This window comes from Miniopterus natalensis, chromosome 8, assembly GCF_054644295.1.
Source record: "Miniopterus natalensis isolate mMinNat1 chromosome 8, mMinNat1.hap1, whole genome shotgun sequence".
Lineage (NCBI taxonomy): Eukaryota > Metazoa > Chordata > Mammalia > Chiroptera > Miniopteridae > Miniopterus > Miniopterus natalensis.
In genome coordinates this window covers 58,438,117-58,453,907 of record NC_142088.1, presented here as the reverse complement: position 1 = coordinate 58,453,907, position 15,791 = coordinate 58,438,117, and positions in this window count along the sequence as shown.

Genomic DNA, 15,791 nt, shown 5'->3' with positions numbered 1-15,791 from the left:
AGAACATTATCTAAAATGCAAAACTTATCACCTAATTGTATCTACACTTACTCTACTCCTCTCTTTCTCCCCTCCACCTGCCCCCTATGCCAATATGATGCTTAAATTCCTTAAATGGCTCCCCCATGGCATTCCAAATAAACTTCAGACTTTTAGAATGACAGACAAGACTTCTAAGATTAGACTTTGCCTACAATTCCAGCTTTATCTTTTTCCTGTCTCTCTTTCTGATCCCCATTTTTACTCCAGCCAGCATCCCCAGCTCCTGAGTATTTCCTTTCCTATAGCTTTACACATGCACAGCTCTCTACATGGCTCACCACCCTCACCCACTCTTCCCACCAGATATAGAGCTAGAGCACAGATCAAGATGATTCTCCCGACTGCCCATCCCCTGAGCTCCCACAGTCCTTTGAGCTGTCTCTCTAGGTGCCCTTGTCAATGTCACACTGTCTTTTAATCTCCAAAAGATATTAACCTCCTCAGGAGCAACAACTCTGGTCAGGATATCCTCAATATAAACCTAATGCTCACCACACTATAACTACTTAATACTTGCTTTTTGAACGAGAAAATCCATGCCCCACCAAAATCTTCAATGTTGAGAAACTGTCCTTTGCAAAGAGTGCACACCAGAACAAGAGGGGGGAAAATGTAAACTTTCCATAGCTTGCCTCACCAGATTTTTACTTTAACATAATTTGAATTTGACAAAAGCATCTGAATAAATCCACCTGGTTGATTAAAATGGAATTTTTACCTGCAAAATGAATAAGGGCTTAAAATAACCGTGAACACTGTTCGACTTATTCTCCCTGATGGAATCCTATCTGCAGTTTAATCACAGTGTTTATTGATGTTTCCATAAATGTATCTGTACTGAGCACAGTTTATTTTCCGGACCACAGAGCTCTAATGTCAACCACCCCAGAGGACACCCATCATTTTCTTCCAATCCTTTGACTTCATGGGAGGTCTTCCTTTCTCCTCAATGGGACAAATGAACCATTTCCCATCATTTAAGCTCAGGGTTGCTGCTGTAGTGAAAGTCCTTTGCACAAGAGAGAGCAATTCATTAGGCACTCAACAATACTGCACTAAGTACCGTGAGGGGAAATTAAGGACCTGGATAAAGACCCTGCCGTTGTGGTACCGCAGATCTCAGATGTGAACAGCCTGCAGCTGGGGTGAATCTGCTGTTAGCAATCCTTGTTTCCACTCTTCTATCCAGCTCTTTTCCCGGTCTGAATTTTCTTTCCCTTTTCTGCTTTCCTGGCTTCTTTGTCCACTCATTTGTTCCTTTTGAGGGTTCCTTCACCCCTGCCTTTGGCCCTAGGCCTGACATTGACAATCCCAATAATTCACAACTCCCCAGCTAATGCCAAACTTTTCTCTTGCTCCTTTCTTAAACTTCTCCTGTCCCGGCTCCACGAGGAGTCCCAGCATTTCCTCCCCAAGAGTGGGAATCCTGCAAATGATTTCACTTCTCTGCGCTACAATTTCTATTCAGAAAAGTCACATCTGCACAATATTTTACAGAGCATTGTTGTATCAGATGAGATAATGAATATAAAAATATGCTAACACCATAATGTGCTACACAAATCTCATCATCATGATGACATTTATGATCATTTTTTATGTAAAAAGATAAGAAATAAGCATAAGACTATCACATAGACAAAAATAGCTCTTTTGACCTTGATTTATAACTCTGCTAAAATTTACAGTCCCAAAGTCAACCTTAATTTTAAAAAATATATAATAGTGGGTGGGTAAGAGTGGGACCAGGAGAGCAAAAGGTGGGGGGAAGGGTAAATTCAGTGACAAAATACAGGGATTTCTATACAATCTCTTTGGGAAGCATTGCTTACACTGACTATGGGGACTCTAGTAATAATGGCATTAGTAATAATAGGTAATATTTAGTAATTTTCAGGTACTAGGCACTCATTTAAGAGCTTCACATGTATTAACTCCCTATCCTCCCAGCAACCCTATGAGATAGGAACTGTTATTACCCCCATTTTACAGAAAGGGAAACTGAGGCACACAAGGTTATGTGACAGCAATCTGAGTCTGCAGCCCACACTCCTGACCAATGTGCTCCACTGCCTTTCAGCAGAAAGCTGTGCTTGAGCACATGGGCTACAGAGCCAAACCAGTGAGGGGAGGCTGGAAGCCACTGCACCACTTCCAATAACACTTAGGTTAATGAGATAATAAATACCCGGCACATGGTAGGCACACAGTAGATTTTAGCTAGCAACACACTGCCTCAATTTGCTTTCTTTGCTTCTCAAACAATGAACTGGCTCTACTGATTTTCCCAAAGCAAAACAGTTATTGAAGGCAATGTATTTAAAATAGGACGCCTAGTGGAAACCCACACAAACACATAGTGAACCAACTGAACTGGGATCATTAAACATGTTAGGCCCAGTACCTTCAGGCTTGACAGTGGAATGAGGCAGCAAGAAACCAGAAGCATTCATTTTGCCATTTGCTCAGTGCCACAGTGGCCCTGTGTGAATAGAATTAATTGAATTTTTTGGCCCCAAATCAATCCATAAAGGGTAAAGCAGACACAACGTAAGGTCTGTCTCTCTAAACAGATAAGGTGAACTAGAGAGCAAGGCAATTTTAGATAATTTTAATGTAGTTAGTTCAGCTGAATAATTTAAGCCAAAAGAAAAAGTTCCTGTTTGGCCTTAATGAAGGTTTTCTAAAATGAAACAATTTAGGTAATTGTCCCAGATTTCCATTTCACTTCGCTAGTATCCACAAGACTTAAATTTGCAATTGAGAAACTCATTTTTTAAAAGCACCAGAAACTCGTCTATCTGTTCAGGTGGAAAGGGAAATCTGCAATCTATGCGTTACCTGATCAGAGCCATCCTTAGCTAGTTTTCTTTCATGAGTCCTGTGTCAGTACTTCCCCTCCAGTCCCTCCTATCACAGAAAAGATATGATCAGTTATTTTATAATAGAGTGTGAGTTACTCGGTATATTACTCCTTCCTGGAGGATTTGCAATTTAGAAAAGAGTCACTATATGAGGGAAAAGCTTAACAGTAAGCAATGAATCATTATTGGTTGCATTTCAAATATACACAGTAGGACTATATCTTTGAGCAGGGAAACTTCCCAGCTTCCTGTCAAATCCACAGACATCTATTTACAGTATATAAATCGAAACACTTCAAGCTTTTTGGCATTTAAAAAACCAAAGCAATATGAACTTCCATTAATGGAAAATAACATTGAATGGAATTATCTATTCAATACACCAAAAAGCTATGAAATAAAGGGGACCTTTCTCACTAAAAATGTAGATTTTTTTCTGTTTTAATATGTTATATAAGCTACAGAAGATATTCTTTTCAAATGAAATATGTGTTTTAAAAAATACTGAAGGTAAGTCTGACCATGGAATATGGCACCAGATATGTCATTTTTTTACATCTAAGGAAGTGTAGACAAGCACATTGTCACACAGGATAGGTACTGGATCACTAAATAGTACATCTTTTCAGAGTAAGTTAATGGGTTATAACGTGTGTGGCATAGCTGAGTGTCTGCATGCTCATATGTAGATATGTGTGTCCTCAGGAAAAACACCTCCAGCTAAGTTTTAGAGACATGACACAATGTCTGGCGTTTTCACTAATTTTTCTTAAAAATGGTTCAACACCATGATGATATTTATAAAAACTATCCATAATCATTTTTAATGTAATACATTTTTAAATCCAGAATTTAGAACAACTTGCATTGTATAATGACTTGACAACTCATCATTAGTACTATTATTTTTAATAACAAAATTACATTGTATATGTATTGTTGGACATAGCACAACACTGTATAGAATTTCAGTCTACTTTCCATGTATAGGAATAACTTTTTTAACTTGTGGTAAAATACATAAGACATAAACTTTACCATCTTAGCCCATTTTTAAGTGTACAGTTCAGTATTGTTAAGTATATTTGCATTGCTGTGCAATAGATCTCCAGAATTTTAATCTTGCAAAACTGAAACTCTATACCTATTAAACAACAACTTCCCTTTTCCCCACTCTCTCCTCAGCCCATGGCAACCACCATTCTACTTTCTGTTTCTATGAATTTCACTTCTCTAGATACCTCATATAAGTGGAATTATACAGTATTTTGTGACTGACTTATTTTACTTAGCATAATATCCTCAGGGTTCATTAATGTTGTAGCATGTGTTAAAATTTTCTTTCATTTTAAGGCTGAATAATATTCCATTGTAAGTATATACCACATTTTGTTTACCTATTCCTCTGTTGGTAAATCCCTTTACATTTTAGCTATGAACATGGATGTACATATATTTCTTTGAGATCCTGCTTAAATTCTTTGGGGGATATACCCAGAAGTAGAATTGCTGAATCATTGGGTAGTTTTATTTTTAATTTTTTGAGGAACCTCCATACTGTTTTCCACAGAGGCTGCATCATTTTCCACTTCCACCAACAGTGCACAGGGTTCCAATTTGTCCATACCCTCACCAACACTTGTTATTTTGTTTTTTTTTATAGTGTCCATTCTCATGGCTGTGAGAAAGAATGGTTTTTTTAAAACATATTTTCCTAAAGTCAAGATCAAAGATTATTTAGTGATTGAACCCAGTGCTGTGTTTTGTTATTAAAGAAAATATTCGAACTAGACATACATGGATTCAAATCGCAACTCCATCATGTTTTAGTTTCTTCAGTGATATAGAACATTCACACCTTTCTTACAAGATTATTCCAAAGACTAAATAAGTTAACATAAGTGAAACACTTAGCACAGTGCCTAGCATACTGCAGGTGCTCAAAAATGGTAGTTGGTGCTGATATTGGAACTGATGTTGGAATAAGAAGACTTAAGATATCCACTCATAAGAAAATTGCTATTTTGTTGGAAAGAGACCACTGTCTCACATGGACAGATAAATGAAAGGGGTGAACCCTGGGACTTTCAGAATGTGTAGTAGGAGTTCAGCAATGGCAGAAATCAACCTGCAGAGTTCAAAGCACTTAATGTCCATTGCACTTGTGAAATGGATGGGGAAAGAGCTTCTTTCCTTCATCTCCATGAATTTTTCCCTCCATTACTTCTAGGTGTTTTTAAACAGGTCCAAGTAGACTTTCTCATTCCTGTACCCCAATATAGGAAGTCAAATAGGGAGTCAATGGAAGGCTGGCTGGAAAGCCAAAGCAGAGGAGACTAGACTTGTAGATGCAGACATGGCAGGAAGGAAGAAAGCCTGGAATGATGGGCAAGTTTGAAGGAGCCCAGCAGAATGCAATGAGCAGGAGTCTATGAAAAGAGGTTGTGAGGTCTGCTACCTGGTATCAAGTATTCAGCCACAGGGGTTGGGAGACCAAAGGCAGGACTCAGGAAACATGGAAATCTAGGAGAGTGAGAAATAAAGAAGTGTCGAGTATCCAGAAGAAAAATGAATAGAAGATACGAAAATATAGTTCATGGAAAAGAAATACACATGATTCTTGGAAAAGAAAAGATATTCAATCTCCCTCATAAAAAGAGAATATAAAGCTTACTCAGAGGTAAGCTTTATTGCAATGTCATTGCTCAGATTTTAAAAGATCAAAACCCCCACCAGATTAAAAAAGATCAGGGAGTTTAATAACACACTATGTTGAGGCTGTAGGGAAATAGTCTCATGTACTGTGTAGGTACAAGAATAAATTGGGATACTCTTTTTGGAGAGTAACTTGGCAATATCAAAATTTTAAGTGGAAATATACCCTTTGACCAAGCAATTCTATTTCTGGGAATTGATCCCATAGTATATTTAGACAAGTATAAAATGACAAATGTACAAGGATATACATTGCAGTATTATATTCAATAGCAAAAGGTTGGAAACAACTTACATATATTTCATTGGGGACCTAGTTAAATAAATTATGGCTCATCCTGAAAAGAATGAGGTACCTCTTATAGGTACAATATAGAAGGCTCCTAAAGATAAATGACTAAGTAAAACAAGTCAAAGTTTAGATTAGTATCTTTAGTGTGTTACCTATCTCTTATGTAAGAAAATAAAAGGATATAGATACATATATCTTTGTATATGCCTAGACTGTCTCTGAAAGGATACACAATAACTTGGGTACAAGGTTGCCTCTAGGCATGAGACCTGTATGGCAGAGAGATTTACTCTGTTTATACTCTTTTGTACCTTTTGAATTTTATAGCATGTACATGCATTATCTATTCAAAAAGTATTTTAAATTTTTTGAGGAAAGAGTGCTGCCAATAAGACAAGTAAAACAAGGACTGAAAAATTGACCAATGATAAGGCAAGACAGAGTTTTTTGTGAACCTTAATAAGGGTGAGTGACTGGCATGGTAGGGGTGAAAACCTGGTGAGACATTCAAGTGAGAACAGAGGAAAATAAATGGTGATAATGGATATAGTTCCATAGAGGAAAGAAAACTGGATTCCATTTCTACTTCTGACTCAGCCATTTCTTACCCTTTTTTTTTTTTTAATTTTTAAATTTTATTTTGTTTAAAATATTACAGATGTCCCTTTTTCTCCCCAATGACCCATTCTACCCCGTCCCTTCCCCCTCCCCAGTCCCTCTCCCCACCATTGTCCATGTCCTTGGGTTGTGCATATGTGCATATAAATTCTTTGGTTACCCTCTCCCCCTCCACCTACCTACCCTCCTCCATCCCTCTGACATTCATCAGTCTGATGTATGCTTCCATGGCATTGAATCTATTCTGTTCATCAGTTTATTAAGCTCTTTAGATTCCACGTATAAGCGAGATCATGTGATGTTTGTCTTTCTCTGCCTGGCTTATTTCACTCAGCATAATATTCTCCAGGTCCATCCATACTGTCCCAAAGGGTATGAGATCCTTCTTCTTTACAGCTGCGTAGTATTCCATGGTGTGAATGTCCCACAGCTTTTTTATCCACTCACCTACTGATGGGCACTTGGGCTGTTTCCAGATCTTAGCTATTGTAAACTGCGCTGCTATGAACATAGGGGTGCATATATTCTTTCTGATTAATGTTTCAGGATTCTTAGGAGTGGAATCACTGGGTCAAAAGGCAGCTCCATTTCAGTTTTTTACCCTTTCAACTCAAACAAGTCACTTAATTCATGAGTAAGATGAAGAAAGTCATAGCTGCCTTGCCTACTAGAAAGTATTCTGGTTGGGCACAAATGAGAGAATGTCTCTTAATTGATACCCTTATTAGATAAGACATTTCATTATTGTTATTAGTACACAAGCACCCCTGTGCTACAAAGGAAAGCCTAAAAGAAGTATTTTTGAGAGTTTGAGATTTAACATTTGCTGTTCTGGTCCATTTTTATAATGGAACCTATATTATATTCCAGGTATATCTATATTACTATTTTTTAAATGCCTCTTTATTTTCCAAATGAAAATATATATTTTATTTCTGATTTAAAATGCATTGATTTTAAAATCATAGCTTTATTTTAAAAAAAAAAAACTTGTAAAAATCCTATTGTTTATCTTTGATATTATTTTGATAAAATAAAAATACATAAATTTAAAAAATAAAATATTGTAACAGTCTCATTTCCTAAAGAGAACCAGTATTAACCAGTATGTTTTTTTGTTAAATCTTTTCAGATATTTATCTAGTCTAATCAGAAATGCAGTCAATAACCGTATACATATTAATTTTGGATTTAAACAAAAACAAGTTGACTCCTTCTGAAACATCTTAATCCAAAACTGAATTAGCCGCAGCATTTCCCCCAAAACATATTACCAATCCAGATTTGACTTAACATGGAAAAATCAAGAGCTTTTTTCTGCTATAAAGAAAACCCATGTAAATATTTGAAAAGAAAACATTTTTATTTTAGTTCCTTCCTAAACGTTTAGGTTTCTGGGTTGAGTAGAAGTTGTAGAGTTAATTTTATCCTCCCAGGTAATTCTTATCTCATTGGAAGCTGGGGCAATCGTGTGGATGGGTGCCCTGCAGAATAAGAAATGCAAAGCTCCCTCTGCTACTAACCCCTTTGACCAAGATAATTAGAAATCACCTAATTTAGCCTTGAACACTCAGTAGTGAATAACATATTCCCACTTGAAAGAGAAAATTTAAGACATAATATACTTTCTTTTTAATCAAATTAATCTTTGTTTGCTTAAGCAGATCCATCTCTAGGGCAGGTCCAAGAATAGAATCTGCACATAAATCATGCAATACACCTTTATCTACAAATGTGAATTTGCAATGTGCAGAAATTTAGCATAAACTGAAGGAGGGAAGATACTTCTATTTTCTTCCTCACCTAGCTGTCTTCATCAAAACAACATCAATACTTGTAACACCAAATCAATGGGAGAATAGCAAAATCTGGCCATATTAAAAAAGTATTTTTCTTTTATTGGTTGTTTTAGTCTCCTTGGGCTGCCATCACAAAATGCCATAGACTGGGTGGCTTAAACAACAGAAATTTATTCTTTCACAGTTCTGGGGGTTGAGAGCATGACCAGCATGATTGGATTTTAACGATGGCTCTCTTCCTGCTTGCTGACAGCCACATTCTCATTGAGTCCTCACATGATAGAGAGAGAGCCAGCAAACTTTCTGGTTTCTCTTCTTATAAGTGCAAAAATCCCATTATGAAGTCCCACCCTTATGACCTCATGTAACCCTAAGTACTTCCATAAAGGGCCCATCTTTAAATACAGTTGCATTGGGGGTTAGGGTTTCAACATATGGATTTGGGGGAGGCATAAACATTCCCTACATAGCACCAGTTCTTCTGAAGTAATTTATAATTAAAAGAATTATAGAAAGAATGAAACGTGGCCTGGATTAGAAATCAAGCGACTTGAGTTGTGTTACAGCTCCTTGTGTGTCTTTGAATATCTCTGTGTCTTCCACTTGTTAAAATGAGACAGGTGGACTAGAGACCCACCATCAGAGCTAATATTCCATTTATTCAAAGTGAAAGGAATGTTATAGCACTTAATTTTCTAACACCAGCTGAAATTAATTTCTGTCCTGCTGTGAAAAGATGATTGAATTATAACTTCCTTTCCCTTTCAAAAATTATCTTCCAAACAAAAATCCGATTTTGCTGCTAGAAATAAATTCCAGTATTTATGGGAGAGCTAGTTTAATGTTGCAAAACCTGTATAATGTATACCACATGACTGATGAAAAATTAACAGACACATTGGGGAACAAGCCACTGGAGAAAAAGTTTAAGCGATTTCAAATTTCTTATTAATTTCCTTTTATCATCTTATCTTCATCTCTGAATTTACTTTTTAATTCTATGATAATGTTATTATAATCAGATGTAATACAGTTAGTTAGTAATCTTTCCACTTTCATAGCAATGCATAATTGCCTAAGCCTCATTTGTAAGGGTAATGTATAGGTTACATGACTTTCACAAGACTCTTCCGATACTGTGAAATTTACATAGTAAGTATTTAGGAATTTTGTTATTTTTAGCATCCAGACATCTTATAAACTGTAAGAATAAAAACATAAACTCCAAAGTTACTCAGTAAGTGTTGAGAGTTTAATGCTGCCATGTAATCAAGCAATGCTTAAATTTTTTAAATTAGGGATAGGCATAGGAGATATTTGACTATGACGCCCAAGAAGCCATTGTAATAATTTCCATGCGACAAAGGATTATTTTTCAGGTTGAACCCAACCAGTGGCTGTTCTGTTATGTGAAAAATCCATAGATTTATATATTAATTATTTCCCATTCTTCAATATAGGGCAAGTCAAAAAAACTCTCAGAAAAACCAAGTTGCAGAATTGCTGGCAAAGAATACTCTCACTTCAGAGGCCAAATGGGGGTAAGGATTTTGTAGAATATAAGTCAGACACAGGAATCCCCCTTCCATTTGATGCAATAATGGATTTGATACAAATCATATGTGATGCAATCACCTAAAGAAATGGTGTATGAAAACCTTACTTAAAGGCTGTGCTATGCAACTGGAAATGTGGCAACCAAATATCTTCTTCCGATAATAGTCCTGAGTCTGAGGCAATGCACGTCCATTCTGCGGCAGGCAGATGTAGGGCATGCAGAGTGCAGGACACAGAAAAAGAGCCAAGCAAAAGGACCAGCGCTAGGGCAGAAATATTTCTCTGATCCCACACTTACCTAAGATTTTTCCAATTCCCTTATACAAAGAGATGGCTATCTGTGTCAGAATAATGATTATTTGTTGTAGTTTGTTGGATATATATTCAAGTAAGCTTCATTTTAAGTATAATAGTAATAATTTCATATAATGGCTTCAGTTATTTCAACTGTACACAATTAAGGAATGTTGTCTGGACTCAGTGACCCCCCAACACTCCAACCAACAACTGCAGTCAAGTTTCAGTTGCCCAAAACATAACGAGGGTACATGTTATTCCTAGCAGAGGGTGCCTAAACAGGTCTTAATTCTACCTGGGTATGTGCACGTTACACCAGCCTTTGGGCACTTAACACGTATACTATAGTATACATGGCATTGTCCCTGATTTCTAGAAACTTACAGTATAGTTGGAGAGGCAAAACTGATACACACACTCACAAATTTAGGAAACAAAGGCCCATATGTAACACACTATGCTAAGCAGAATATAAAGAGGAATGAGACCGCATGGCCCTTGACCTCAGAATGACTACAACATTTTCAGCCCTGGCTGGTTAGCTCAGTTGGTTAGAGCATCATCCTGATACACCAAGGTTTTGGGTTCAATCTCTGGTTAGAGCACATACAAGAAGCAACCAATGAATGCATAAATAAGTGGAACAACAAATATCTCTCTCACTGATAAATAAAAATAAAACAAATGACTACAATATTTAAGTAGGAGAGGACAGAATAATAGTAATAAAATAAAACTTCAAACATATATTGAGTCACATAATTGCCAGGGACTGCACCAAGAGCTTTATAGCATATATAATCTGAATTACTCTTCATATTAACACTGTGGGGTAGCCATTATAATCCTAATTTTACAGATGAGAAAACTAAGCTTACAGGGTTTAAGTAAGTGGTTTAAGGTTATACAACTAGTAAGTAGGACATGTCTGTCTGACTCCAAGGAACATTATTTCCTTTCTGTGATACCACAGTACATCTCCCACATGTAGACAAATTACAGTGATATGGCAAATGTCATCAAAGCAGACCCATGAGGTATAGCTTTATACAGCAGTCACTTCCAGCCAGAGGAAACTGGAAATGTTTGGTGGAGGAGATGGCCTTTGAGCTGGCCCTTGAGCAATGAATGGCAAGGATTCTAATAAGAGATGACTAACAATAGTAAGTTGACTCATTCCAGGAGGTAGGAGGCATGTGGGCAAAAGCATAGAGGGAGAAGACCATACATTTTATTAAAAAAAAAAGAAAATTATTAATGATCTATTTTGGAGGTAGCCCAGAAATAATATGGTGGAGTATTGGGAGCAATAAGTTGGAATCAGGTTGGAATTCTCCTGATTCCAACCAAACAGGTCTCGAATGCTGCTTTAAGGTGTTGAGGAAGAGGGCATTATCAAACAGTGCTCTAGTGTGATTAAACAAAGAGACCATAATTAGGTGATTATACATGGCAAACATTACCAAATATTATATCAGTGAGTAAATATTTTTGCTGTAATGCACAGAAAGACCTAGTAGACTGGTCCAGGAGTGGCTGGTTAAGTAACAGATCAGATCTTGACAAGAATCATCACAATCTAGACTGGGCCAAAAAGGTTTCATCAATTTCATCAGTTTCACCCTCAGAACTTTGATTACACTGGGAGAAATAATAAAGTAGCAAGGAAAATAAAAGCATAATTTATAAATAATAGCTGATCTTCCTGGAGCTCATATTATGTGTTAGGAACTGCCTCCCCCATTCTCCCCAAGCCTTTTATAATAACAGTCTGGTGTCTGCTGAGCCCAGATTCACTGAAAAAGAGGTTGGATAGTCCTGTGAACCATTTAAATCAAGCTGTCTGAGAGATCAGAGAATTTGTCACTTTGCAAGTGGTCAGATTACTAGTTGACATCAAATATAGTCTTTTCCTTCTGTTGAGCAGTCATGAATAAACACTGAAAAATACTCACCAACTTTCCCTCCCTAAACTCCATAAGGACCATTTATCACTAACAGGCTTCTATTTCCAAGCCTACAGATTCTTTTACATTAGTTACATTTTCTGGTATTTGTTTCCTGGCACTTCTGTCTCTTCGGCAAACTCTTCTTCAAATCTGAGTGTAGGATGGGCTATTGCTAGGAAAAGCTCCTCCAAGCAAACTGATTCCACTCACTATGTGTTTGTTCTGGTGCCTTCTCCCTGCATTTTGAAGCACGTCTGGAACCTGCAGCTCACTATCTGTGATCTCCTAAACCTTCTCAATGTAAAGGGGAGAGGTGTAAAAAGGAAAAGAAGGATTTTGCAACCATTATCAATCTTAACTAGCAAAGGAGACTTAGTCACCTACCCTCTCACTCACAAAACACCTACTGTAAGTAAGCCATACACTTAATAAGCCACATTAAGACAAATGTGTGTGCATGGGAGGGGGGGGAGAGGGTGCACACTAGTTTTAACAAAATTATTATGTCTGTTCTTTAAAGATAGAAATTATTTTTTAATCTTTGTCTCTCTGAATTGCCTAGCACAGGGAACTGTGCACTCTAGAAACTAAATAAATACCTTTTGAAAAATGAATGCTTTTAAAACAAACCATAGATTTGTGGGAGAGAAAATAAAATTCAAATATGAACTATTCACTTATTTTAACAGTCTGAGTTAAAATATCTCGGGAAGAATGAGCATAATGGCTAGATCTAAACAGAATGTTAACGTTTTATAGGGATTTAAGAACCTGTTCTTTTACATGACCAATACAGTGAATATCTTTACTAATAATACCTGATTATTTAATTCAATAGCTCAGGCTATTATCAGGTGCCCTCTCAGCTATAAGAAGAATTGCGTGCATTCCTCCCTCTCGTCCCACCTGCTTTACCCACAATTTCTACCTTTTCAATGAATGGTAAAGTGGATTGAATGATAACTCCCCAAAAAACATATCCAAGTTCAAATCCCTGAAACATGTGAATTCACCTTATTTGGTAAAGGGGACTTTGCAGATATAATTAAATTAAGGATACTGTGGTGAGAGATCATCCTGGATTACCTCCTGTAGGCCCTAAGACAAGTGCCCTAAGACACAGAACAGGAGGCAATATGACCATAGAGGCGGAGCCTGTAGTGATACAGCCAAGGAATGTCAATGAAAACCAGCAACCACTGAAGCTGGAAAACAAAGAATGGATGCTCCCCTAGAGCCTCCAGAGGGAGCACAGGCTTGCCAACACCTTGATTTTGAACTTATAGTCTCCAGAACTTTGAGAGAATACATTTCTGTTATTTTAAGTCACCCAGTTTGTGGTAACTTTTTACAGCATCACTAAAACTCTAATATAACAATTCTTTCCTTCCAGATGCTTGCCCATACTCCTGGAATTGTCCTTGACTTCCATCTTTGTTTCACACTGTCAATCCATCCAACAGCACTACTTTTAAAACAGTGTTATTTACAATAGCCAACATCTGAAAACAGCCCAAGTGCCATCAGTAGATGAGTAGATAAAAAAGCTGTGGTACATTTACACAATGGAACACTACGCAGCCATAAAAAAGAAGGAAATCTTGCATTTTGCAACAGCATGGATGGACCTGGAGATTATTATGTTAAGTGGAATAAGCCAGTCAGAGAAAAACAAATATCATATGATCTCATTTACATGTACAATTTAATGAACACAATAAACTGACATGTATACATGGAACAGTCTGACAGCAGTCAGAGGGGATGGGGAGAGGGAGGACTGGATGAAAGAAGGTGAAGGGATTAGCCAAAGAACATATAAGCATAGCCCATGGATACAGACAATAGTGTGGTGATGGCCAGAGGGAAGGGGGGTGGGGACATCTGTAATAGTGTCGACAATAAAAACAAAGAAAAAATAAAGAAAATAGATCCATTATCTGACCACTTCTTACTATTTCCACTGCTCCCACTTCATTGGAGTCACCATCCTAGATTAGCCCCTTAAGGGGTCTCCTTGATTCCACCTATGCCCCCTAAAATCTATTCTCAACACACCATATAGACTGAACCTTTTTCTTTCCTTACTTTTCAAAAAAATTTTATTTTTCAATTAAAGTTTATATTCAATATTAATTTGTATTATTTCCAGATGCACAGCATAGTAGTTAGATAACCACACACTTTATAAAGCGGTTGCCACAATATTTCTAGTACCCACCTGGCACCATAATAGTTATTACAATATTATTGACTACATTCCCTATGCTATACTTTACATCCCTGTGACTACTTTGTAACTACCAGTTTGTACTTCTAAATCCCTTTACCTTTTTCATCCAGTCCCCCAACCCCCTTCCCTTCTGGAAATCATAAGTCTGCTGTCTCTGTGTCTAACCTGTTTATTTATTTATGATTTTATTGATTTTAGAGAGGAAGGGAGAGGGATAGAGAGATTGAAACACTGATGAGAGAGAAACATCGAATGGCTGCCTCCTGCACATCCCCTACTAGGGATTTAGCCGGCAACCCGGGCATGTGCCCTGACCAGGAATCGAACTAGTGACCTCTTGGTTCATGAGTTGACGCTCAATCACTGAGCCACACTGGCTGGGCATCTGTGTCTAACCTTTTAAAACATAAATCATATCTTGTCAAAGCACTACAAGTCCTCCCCCATTTCACCCAGAATAAAAGCTAAAATCCCTACATGGGCTACAGACGCCAGTATCTTCTGACCTCATCTCTCTGTGCATTGCTGTGCTCCGGCCCATGAGCTCTGCATTCCTCCTTACTCCGCCTCCAACACTCCAAGCATGTCCTACTCAAGTTCTTCCCACTGGCAGTTCCCTCTGTTTTGAAAGTTGTTTCCTCAGGTATCTGCAAGTTTCACTCCATCACCTTCTTTAAGTCTTGCTCAAATGTCACCTTCTCAGAGGTGCGTAGAACTCATTGAATAAATAACTAAGTGAATGGGCTTCAAAACAATATCTTTTATACATATCAGGCACTTTTACATTACAATTAATTATTCTATTTTCCCTATTATTGTGTGTTTTTTTAAAACATATGATCTGGTCTTATTGTTCCGTGAGTATTTTCTCAACCTGTACAGAATTAGATTCCTTTACAATGTCTCATACATCAAATGCATGATAATATAATGACCTTGGATATTTTGGAAGCATACAGTAATCTTCAATGTTTTCTGAAGTAGTATGTCATAACTTGCCCAAGTAATTAATTAGTTTTAATTTGTGACATAAGTGAGTAGTCTTTTCTTTATAATCAGGGAGACAATTGTGTATCTCCTCATTTTCTCCAAAGTTACACGCTACTGTCAGAAGCATGAATGGTGATTAGTTAATGAATAATGTAAAAGAGTGGTTAGAACAGCATAGAAAGTTAGCTTCAAAATGAACAAACCTATCAAAGAAAAAACTATTCTGCAATATGGTCAAGAGAGTAGCAGGTATATTATCACTACAGGAACCAAATCTGACTGTCAAGTTGGTGACGAATAATTACAATTGTCAGACAGAAAAATGATGAGATTGTGGGAAATGGAGCGTTCCAAAATTCTCACAAACATGTTGACTTCATGTTATCGTCCCAAAACTCATTTTAATGCTCTAAGTTCCAACTCACTTTTCCAGAA